At 33.1% G+C, this 9,211-nt stretch overlaps 1 pseudogene; it reads right to left on the bottom strand.

Moving 5' to 3' along the window:
- Positions 1-551: 551 nt before the first annotated feature.
- LOC150056879 (elongation factor 1-alpha 1 pseudogene) lies at positions 552-4,011 on the bottom strand (annotated as a pseudogene).
- Positions 4,012-9,211: the final 5,200 nt, after the last annotated feature.

Raw genomic sequence — 9,211 nt, 5'->3', positions numbered from 1 at the left:
GTCATGCAGTATTATAAGGGCTATTTCTAACCAAAAGTCTATTATTTTTTTCTCATTAAGCTTTGTTTCAATGGGTCTCAAAATTCTGTAACAGATTTTTTTTTTTTTTTTTTGCCAGTCCTGGCCTTGAGCTCAGGGCTGAGCACTGTCCTTGGTCTTTCTCAAGCCTAGAGCTCTACCACATGAGCCTCAACACCACTTCCGGCTTTTTTTTTTCTATATATGTGGTACCGAGTAATTGAATCTTGGTCTTCGTGCATGCTAGTCTAGCCCTCTACCACTAGGCCAAACTCCCGGCCCAGGTAACAGATTTTTGGTCTTGTTTGCATTAAATTAATTGATTTTAAAAACTAATAACTTACAACTGCCACACACCAAAAAGAAAAAAAATGGTTCACAAAAGTTTCCTTTCTTTTTGAAGATTTTACCATGCATTGTTATCTTTAACCTGTATTTATTCTTAAACTGAAATGGCCAATTGAGATAAATAGTTCTGAGACGGTTCCTCCACCACTGGTGAAGGCAGAAATGACAGATGTTAGGAGTAAAATTCATTTAGCCTTCTATGCTTTCTGGGATGACGTGGTTAACTTGCCTGCCTCAGCAGCCTTCCTGTTCACAGCTTTGACCACACCCACAGCAACGGTCTGCCTCATATCACGAATAACAAAATGACCCAAAGGAGGATAATGAGAGAAGCTCTCCACACACACATGGGTTTGCCTGGAACCGTATCAACGAAGGCAGCATCACCAGACTTCAGGCATGGAAGGCCATCTTCCATCTCCTTACTAGAACGGTGGTCAATCTTGTCTTTCAGCTCAGCAAATTTTCTTGAGACGTGAGCAGTGTGACAATCCAGCACATGGGGCAAGGCCAGCACTGCTTTGGCCTGGAGGGTTCAGGATGATCACCTGAGCAGTGCCGCCAGCTGTTCCACAGCAGATCATTCTTGCTGTCACGAGCCACATTGCTAATGAGGACATCTTTGACACGTTCTTGACGTCGAATCCCACATTGTCCCCAGAAAGACCTTCACTCAAAGCTTCATGATGCATTTCAACAGCCTTCTCTTTAGGTCAGGTGTGACATTGACAGAATCACAGTTGATCTTCATGCCAGGCTTGAGGTCACCGGTCTCCACTTGGCCCACTGAGATGGTGCCAATACCTCCAATGTTGTAGACATCCAGAAGGGGCAGGATGATCAGTGGGGGGATTCATGGCAGGAGGCAATCCAAACCTCAACCACTGTGGTTCCCCTGGCACTGCCATCTTTACGCATGACTTTCCATCCCTTGAACCAAGGCATATTGGCATTGGCTCCAGCATGTTGTCACCATTCCAACCAGAAATGGGCACCAATGCTACTGTGTCAGGGTTGTAGACAATTTTCTTAATGTAGGTGTTGACTCCTTTCACTATTTCCTCATATCTCTTCTGGATGTGGAGTGGCTCGGTGGGATCCATCTTACTAGCACCAACAATGAGCTGTGTAAGCCAGAAAAGGCATGCCCAATCTTGGAGATATCGGCTTTGAAGTTATAAACATCAGCAGCTCAGGCCCTGAACTCAAGCCAGGACTGGCAAAGGAAAAAAAATAATTATTGGCATGTATGAAATAGAATGATAAAAGTTGAATTACTTATTAAAGGAAACAGAGAGGAATCATAAAAATGTAACCTAAGAGAAGATGTCAATTTCATTCAAGTACATTATGCACATAAAAGTAAATGTCACACTATTATATAACACTCTGCTACATAATATGGTAGTCTTTTTTTCTTTATGGGCATTAATATTTGCTCTTTATGATTGCATGTTTTAAGATTGTGTATTTCTTTTACAAAATTAATATCTTTTCATTTAATGAAATGTGATTCTCTTTTTTTAAGTTTTAGAAATTTCTTATTAAAACATGATTCAAGTGTCATTATTTTCACCATATTTATCTTTTCTCTCTGTGTTCTAATGCATATTTGTGAAAGTAATACATTCTGATCAGCCTAATAATTATTAGGATTATTATATGTATATTTTATGTAAATTAAACTTATATTAATAATGTATTTAAGCAATATTATTATTTATTGCACCTACAGAGGATCCCTTGATTATCAAATAATCTCTGTACCTTGTCATCTTGTTGTGAAATGACTTTATTTTATGAGTATATTTCAACATAATAATATATATAACTTCAGACACAAATTTGACCTCTGTTTTCAATCTTTGCCTTCTCAATCTGTCATCCAACAGAAGTTGGTTTTATTCTTTTTCTAAACGTGTTCAATTATATCACACCCAATACCCCAAAGAATGAACACAGAGTTACTGTGAAACATATGGTGTGGGAGATCAGAGTGTTAATGAGTTAGGGGACTTTATATGCTTATCGCTCCACATACAGGGAAAAAATATCAAGCAAATAACAGTTAAAATGTGACTTTAAAATAATATGATGTCATATACAAAATTTTATATTGTATCATTCCAAATTCAAAGTATAACCAGTTTAAGAAAAATATGCTATAAGCAATGAAGGAATATAGCTTCACTTCACAAAATAATAGAATAAAGTTTATAGTAGCATTTGCCCTTTGCACTCTCCACCAAAGTATACGTAGGGATTACTTATTTTGTAAAAATTTAAAGAGTAAAGTTCTACAGTCTGAATTCATAAGAATTTACATAATGATTGTTGATGTAGATATGATCCATTTCTAAAAATTATGCATGACAGGACTTCCTCAAATTATCCTATTATATAAAAATACTTTCATTTCAAAAAATAAGATTGCATTGTTGTAATTACTTAAAACACTTAGTAATTAATGAATCCAAATGTCCATTCATGGAGTCTGTATAATTCTTGAATTTGTCAAGGAAATATAATTATAAATTTTATGACACCATTTAGTTTTATATTTAGTTTTGATATAAGTAACTAAGTGTTCTCTGGTACAATTCAGTAATTTCATTCTGGGAAAGGTAGATGATGGATTTTTTTTGTTGTTTATAAATTCTTACATATTGGACTCAGATGTTGGAGCATCTACCTAGAAATCATGCAAATTCAGCCCCAATATTGCCAAAAAAACTTATAGAAAGAAGTAGAAAAAGCTTGTTAAAAGCTATGTTGATACTTATTGTCAAATATTCAACTCAAGTATTCTGATGAAATGCCTATGCTATAAACCTGCACTTTGTTGCTTACACAATGGCATAGTATCTATAAAATGCCTATACTGTACTCTGAACATAAAATATATGTAGCCTAGCATAGTGGAATATTAGTACAATTTGAAATCAGAAATTTAAGAAAGAGTACCTTGGCACTTGCTCTAGTTCTGCACTTATCTACAAAGGAAGGAAGAGAGAAAGAAAGAGCAGAAGGAAGGAAGGAAGAAAAGGAAGGGAAAGGAAGGAAGAAAAGGAAGTGAAATGAAAAGTAAGAGAAGAAAGGAAAAGAAAGGAAGGAAAGGAAAGGAAAGGAAAGGAAAGGAAAGGAAAGGAAAGGACAGGAAAGGAAAGGAAAGGAATGGAAAGAAAAAAAATAAAGCAATATTAGGATAGTAAAAGGATCAAGAATTTCAATGACAGTTGAAGTAATTTTTCAGGGAATAATTTACATATTTATTTAGATTTGTAGGTCACTAACAGCTCTCTCTATCTCAGTGTGCCATAAGTATCAACTTTCTTGGAGAGACCTAATTTTAAGTAAAAAAATGTTCTACTAACTTTTTTATGTATGACTTTTTGTAGATAAATATAATTGTTTCAAAACTGTAAGTGAAAACATGTACTGCATTAATTTTCATCACAAAATTTGTAATTTACTGATATTTCTGATCTCAGGTTTTGATTTTGCATAGATATATAATTATGTGTAATATGATCATATAATTGTACTATATAATTATGTATTATATATTATTGCTGTATTATCATATTATTAAATTCATATTTAGTGCACATAATCACGCTGGGTATTCCATAATACCATGATCATGGCTACTTTTTAAAAAGTATAAAATGGAAATTTAGGGAGATCTGAATGAATATATCAACATACCTGAGTCCCATTTAATAAGGAAGAGAGCTGATACCAAATACAGGCTCATAGACCGTTAGACTGCTATTGTTCACTAGAAATCTAAAATGTGTATAGAATAGTAGTATGTTAACTAATAGAAAACTTCCAAAATTTACCAAAAAAAGGCCAAAAATTAAAAATGGCCAAATTGGCCAACTATCCTGTCTCACCTATGAAAAAGGTATCACTTTAATTACCCAACAGTAATTCTTTCTGAAAATGCTTGGAGAGAAGCATGGGAAAACAATCTATGAGAGAATTAGTTGTCCCTTGGTACAATATCTCAACCATTAGCTTTATTGCCTTTTTAAATTTTGTGTTTTTTACATATATATTTTATTGTAATTAATAGAAAGGTTACATTACATTTGCCAGATGGAAGATACATTACTTCACATACATTGATAACCTTTCTCATGTCTTGGTCCCCATTTCCCTGCCCTAACCCCGACCCTCATCTTGTTTTCCCTCCTTTCCTATCCAATTTCAAATAACCAAATACAAATATATCTAATGTATCAGATAAAGTGAAATACTGTAACAATATAAGGTAACCAAGGGACAGCAAAAGAGATGAGAGATAACATAGTACATTAAGGACAACAATCACTCATTATGTGGCTTTTGTTTCTATATCCTAGAGGTCCTTTCATTTAGCTGTACTTATGTATCTAGGTCTTGCTCTATTGCAAATCTCTGCTAGAAGAGTCCAAGGTGCTACAAGAGAGATTTTTGGTGACAGTCTCAAACTAGTGTTTATGTTATCCTTTATTCAACTCTTGTTTACACTCCATTATCCTTTTGTAAAATCAGTTATATTTATATTTGAAATATCTTCCAATAGGGTGAGAAAGGCTAAATTCATCATTCTCTTCTTTATTGCTCTTCCCTTAACATAATGATATAAACACTGAGTGCCCTGAGGAGTACAGTTCACTTTGGATGACTATTTATGTGTAATTACTACAAACAGCAGCTGTTCATGGAGGAACAAAAACAGTTACAGAGCATTCAAAATTCTGCTACTGTTTCTATATGCTGGCGTCAACTAAGTAGGCGATATAATCATTTGATTTATATATCTACGGGGGCCCAATATTATGCTTAAATTTCAAAAAAGATTTGAGTTTATTAGAAATATGAGTACCTGATTTCTGTGTTTCTACCGATAATGAGGCCTTTACATCTGTCATAGTAATGCAAAGAATTAGAACAGGTAGTGTAACCTTGAAATAATTGGAGCTAATTTACCTTCAGTTACCTTCTTAGCAAATAGAGGAACTCATGTACCACTTGAATCATCATTTAGTTTGTTATCATAGATATTTATATAAATTAGTTTGCTATGTTGAATTCATAAAGCCTACTCCTGCCTTAAGCTTGTATTTAATTTATTAACTGTATGCTTATACAGGATCTTATCACTTTAATACAAAGCATTCATTTTGTTTAGTTGAACATGCTAAAATATTTTAAGCAATAATATAAAAATATGAAGTTATAATAGTAATATACATACATCAATGATTGACTAGGTTTCTCTTATTTTTCCCAAGAATTACTTACTTATTTCTATTGCCATCTGTATTTTTTCTCTAAAAAGGAAATAAGTAACTTCATGGAATGGAGTGTGCCACTTTGATACTTTTATGCTTTGTATGATCATCAATTCAAATATTGAAGTAATTCAACATCTCAAATTTTGAACTTTTTGTGCAGAAAGAATGTTCAAATTCTTCCTGTAGAAAATTTAGGTTACAATTTTTATTTTGTTATAACCATGATTTTGCTCCATTCTTCAATAAGTTTAGCTTTATAATTTTATGATTCCACTCATTGCAGAGTGGAATCATATTAGGTACCTTGAGGTTTGTAATGAGGCAGTGATTATGTAGCTATCATCAATATCCATCTACATAACTATTCTTCTACTTTTGCACTGTAGTTATTCATCTAATGAGCAGCAACTCTCCATTCTGTCCTACTAAATCCCTAGAAACTTTCATTCTACCATATCTGTGTTACAGATTACTATAAATAACATACACTGGTAGGATCTTGAAGTGACAAGTTTCTCTTCTCTGTTTCATTAAGGATGACATCAGGGAATTTTATATGCTGCAATGTATATCAGAATTTACTTTTAAATAATATTGAACAATTTAGCACCATACATAACTACCATATTTTGCTTAGTCATTTGTCCATAGATGCTTCACTTTTTGCCAGGTTGCTGTTACTGGAATTATTGATGCAAAAAATAAATATAACTTTCCTCTTAGAAAGTCTACTTATAGTTCTTTGCGGGTGTAGATTAGAATTAGAATCTTGGCATTGCATGAGATTTTTTAACATCTGAGACACTTTTACACAGTTTTTCACAACAGCTGTAACGTTTTACCATGAAGTTTTGTCATTTTATTAATATTTTTAAAGGAAATTTTTTTTGCAAAATTAGATAATTGATTTGAGATCTTTATTTTTCTAAAATAAAGACAGATTTCTTTACTCTGTTATAACCAATAAAAGGTATATTCTAAGATTCACTATGCTGTATTTTCTCATTTCACATGATAGTTTAGACCCAGTGGTTATTTATGATATAGAATGAATAAACACTGATTGTTCTCCTTTAGGGTATTGAAAAGTCATCTTCAAAAATATATAAAAAGCTGGGTGTGGTAACTCACACCTGTAATCCTAGCTAAGATCTGAGATCTGAGACCTGAGGATCGAGGTTCAAGGACAGCCTGGGCACGAAAGGACCTGAGACTCTTATCTCCAATTAACCTCTAGAAAACGGGAAGTGGGGCTTGGCTCAAGGGTACGCAGTAGCTTTGAGCTAGTACCCAGGCCAGTTTCAAGCCCCATCACACACACACACACACACAAGAAAGATGTAGAAGCATAAAGGCACGGTACTATCATTGTACAGAAAGATAAGTCTTTATAAGTACATTAAGTTCTTAGTGATTTTTCTCTAATACATCTGTATTAATGATCATTGTTTGACTTTAAATATTTGAGTGAAGAGGTTTCAATCGCCTCGGTAACTGGGGACTATCACTTACATACATTCACTAAACATGATGATTCTACTCATCTACCCTATTCTCCAGTTGTCCATCTCCATTCCATTAAACTCTACCAACACAGACTTATTTTATGGATATCTTCAGCTAAAAATCTTGAAGAAATTACAAGTTTCTTACATAGAAAACTGATATGTATTTCCTGATTTATGGCCCTTTAAAATAGAACCAGTCTAAATATTTTAGAAGAGTATGATAGTCAATAATCAAAGATAATTATCAACAAATATATCTAGAATTCAAGGAAATTTGTTAAATAGCCATGCTTGTATTTTAAAGAAAAATCTAATGTTTTATTCCCTGTACTTTAAATATCTCTCTCCTTAAGAAAATGCTCAAATTCTTCTGAGACTTTTAGATGACCTTTAGATTTCAGTTTTCAATTCATTTTATACTTTTCTTGGTTTCTGATTGTTGAAGGACCTTCTTTACCTATGATTTTCCTTAAGTTGTTTTACAGAATGGCTCTTATATATTTTTAAGTAATAGATTACACTGTACATAATTCTTAAACCTTTAAGTTTATCTTTAAGTTAGGATGAAGTGCCCCTTCAATTATTTCCATGACAACCTATAAAAGTACCCATGGTAACAACATGACTTTCTAAACCACACATTCCCATTTCAAGTAGAAAACCCTGAAGTTAATATTACTGTAGTATACCAGGTATCAAAGTCAGATACAGTAGCAACATGAGGTTAACCAAAGGGCAAAAAAAGAAGAGAAATAACATAGTACATTAAGAACAACAATCATACAAGATAAAGCTCTTATTTCCATATCCTAGAAAACCTTTCATTTTAGTCTCATCCTCTATGACCTTAGTTTCCTAGGTTTTTAGCCACTGTAATGTTCTGCTACAAGAATCGTAGGTATCTACTAATTATTACAAATGAGGGAAACCATTGAGCCCACATTCCTTTGGGTCTGGCTTACTTCACTTGATATGATTTTTTTCCAAGTCTTTCCATTTCCTTAAAATGGGGCAATGTTATTCTTTCTGATGGTGGCATAGAATTCCATTCTGTATAAATACCACATCTTGTTGATATAATCATCTACTGAGGGGCATCTGGGTTGGTTCCATATCTTTCTTATGGTAAACAGTGCTGCAGTGAACATCATTGTGCTAATGGCTGTTAGTATTTTCAAAGGCACAGATATAGGAATTTGACTGTACATGTACATCAGTTAAAATATCCTTTTCTCTCAATTTTCATTGGCACTCATTAAAATGTATGTAGTTTCTTTAGCAAAAAAACAGTAATTCATTGTATAATATAGTCTTAGTAAATGTAGACAATATACTGTAATTGTGTTTCCACACATAGAAAACTTTATATTCCATAGTATTATACATTTTCATAACTAGATCTAAAAATATAAAAGTAAAAACTTGGTTCTTTAAGTTTTATAAAATAGTCACATGTTACCAATGCATTGTTTGCAATATATATTTAAACATATGTATTCTAAACAGATTTATTTTTATATTAAGCATCTACTAAACCTGTGGGGTGCGAATGACTCATTTATTACCTAATTAGTGAGGAGCCTTAAATCTGAGGACTTATAGTTCAAACCTAGCCTGGGTATGAGAACTCATGACATTCTTTTTTTTTTTTTTACTTTTTTTATATATTTTTATTGTAATTAATAGAATGGTTACATGATATTTTCCAGATAGAAGGTACATTAATTCACATACATTGATACCCTTTCACATGTCTTGGTCCCCATTTCCCTTCCTCACATCCCCATCCCTCATCTTGTTTTCCCCCTTCCCTATCCAATTTCAAATAACCAAGTACAAATATATCCTATATATCAGATAACAAAGTGAGATACTGTAACAATATGAGATAACCAAAAAAACGGCAAAGGAGATGAGCGATAACATAGTACATTAAGGACAACAATAATTCATTATATGGCTTTTGTTTCTATATACTAGAGGTCCTTTCATTTAGCGTCATACTATATGGCCTTATGTATCTAGGTTTTGCTCTATTGCAAATCTCTG

This window comes from Megascapheus bottae, chromosome 11, assembly GCF_031878675.1.
Source record: "Megascapheus bottae isolate mThoBot1 chromosome 11, mThoBot2.hap1, whole genome shotgun sequence".
NCBI lineage: Eukaryota > Metazoa > Chordata > Mammalia > Rodentia > Geomyidae > Megascapheus > Megascapheus bottae.
This window is presented reverse-complemented; position numbering and strand designations above follow the sequence as displayed.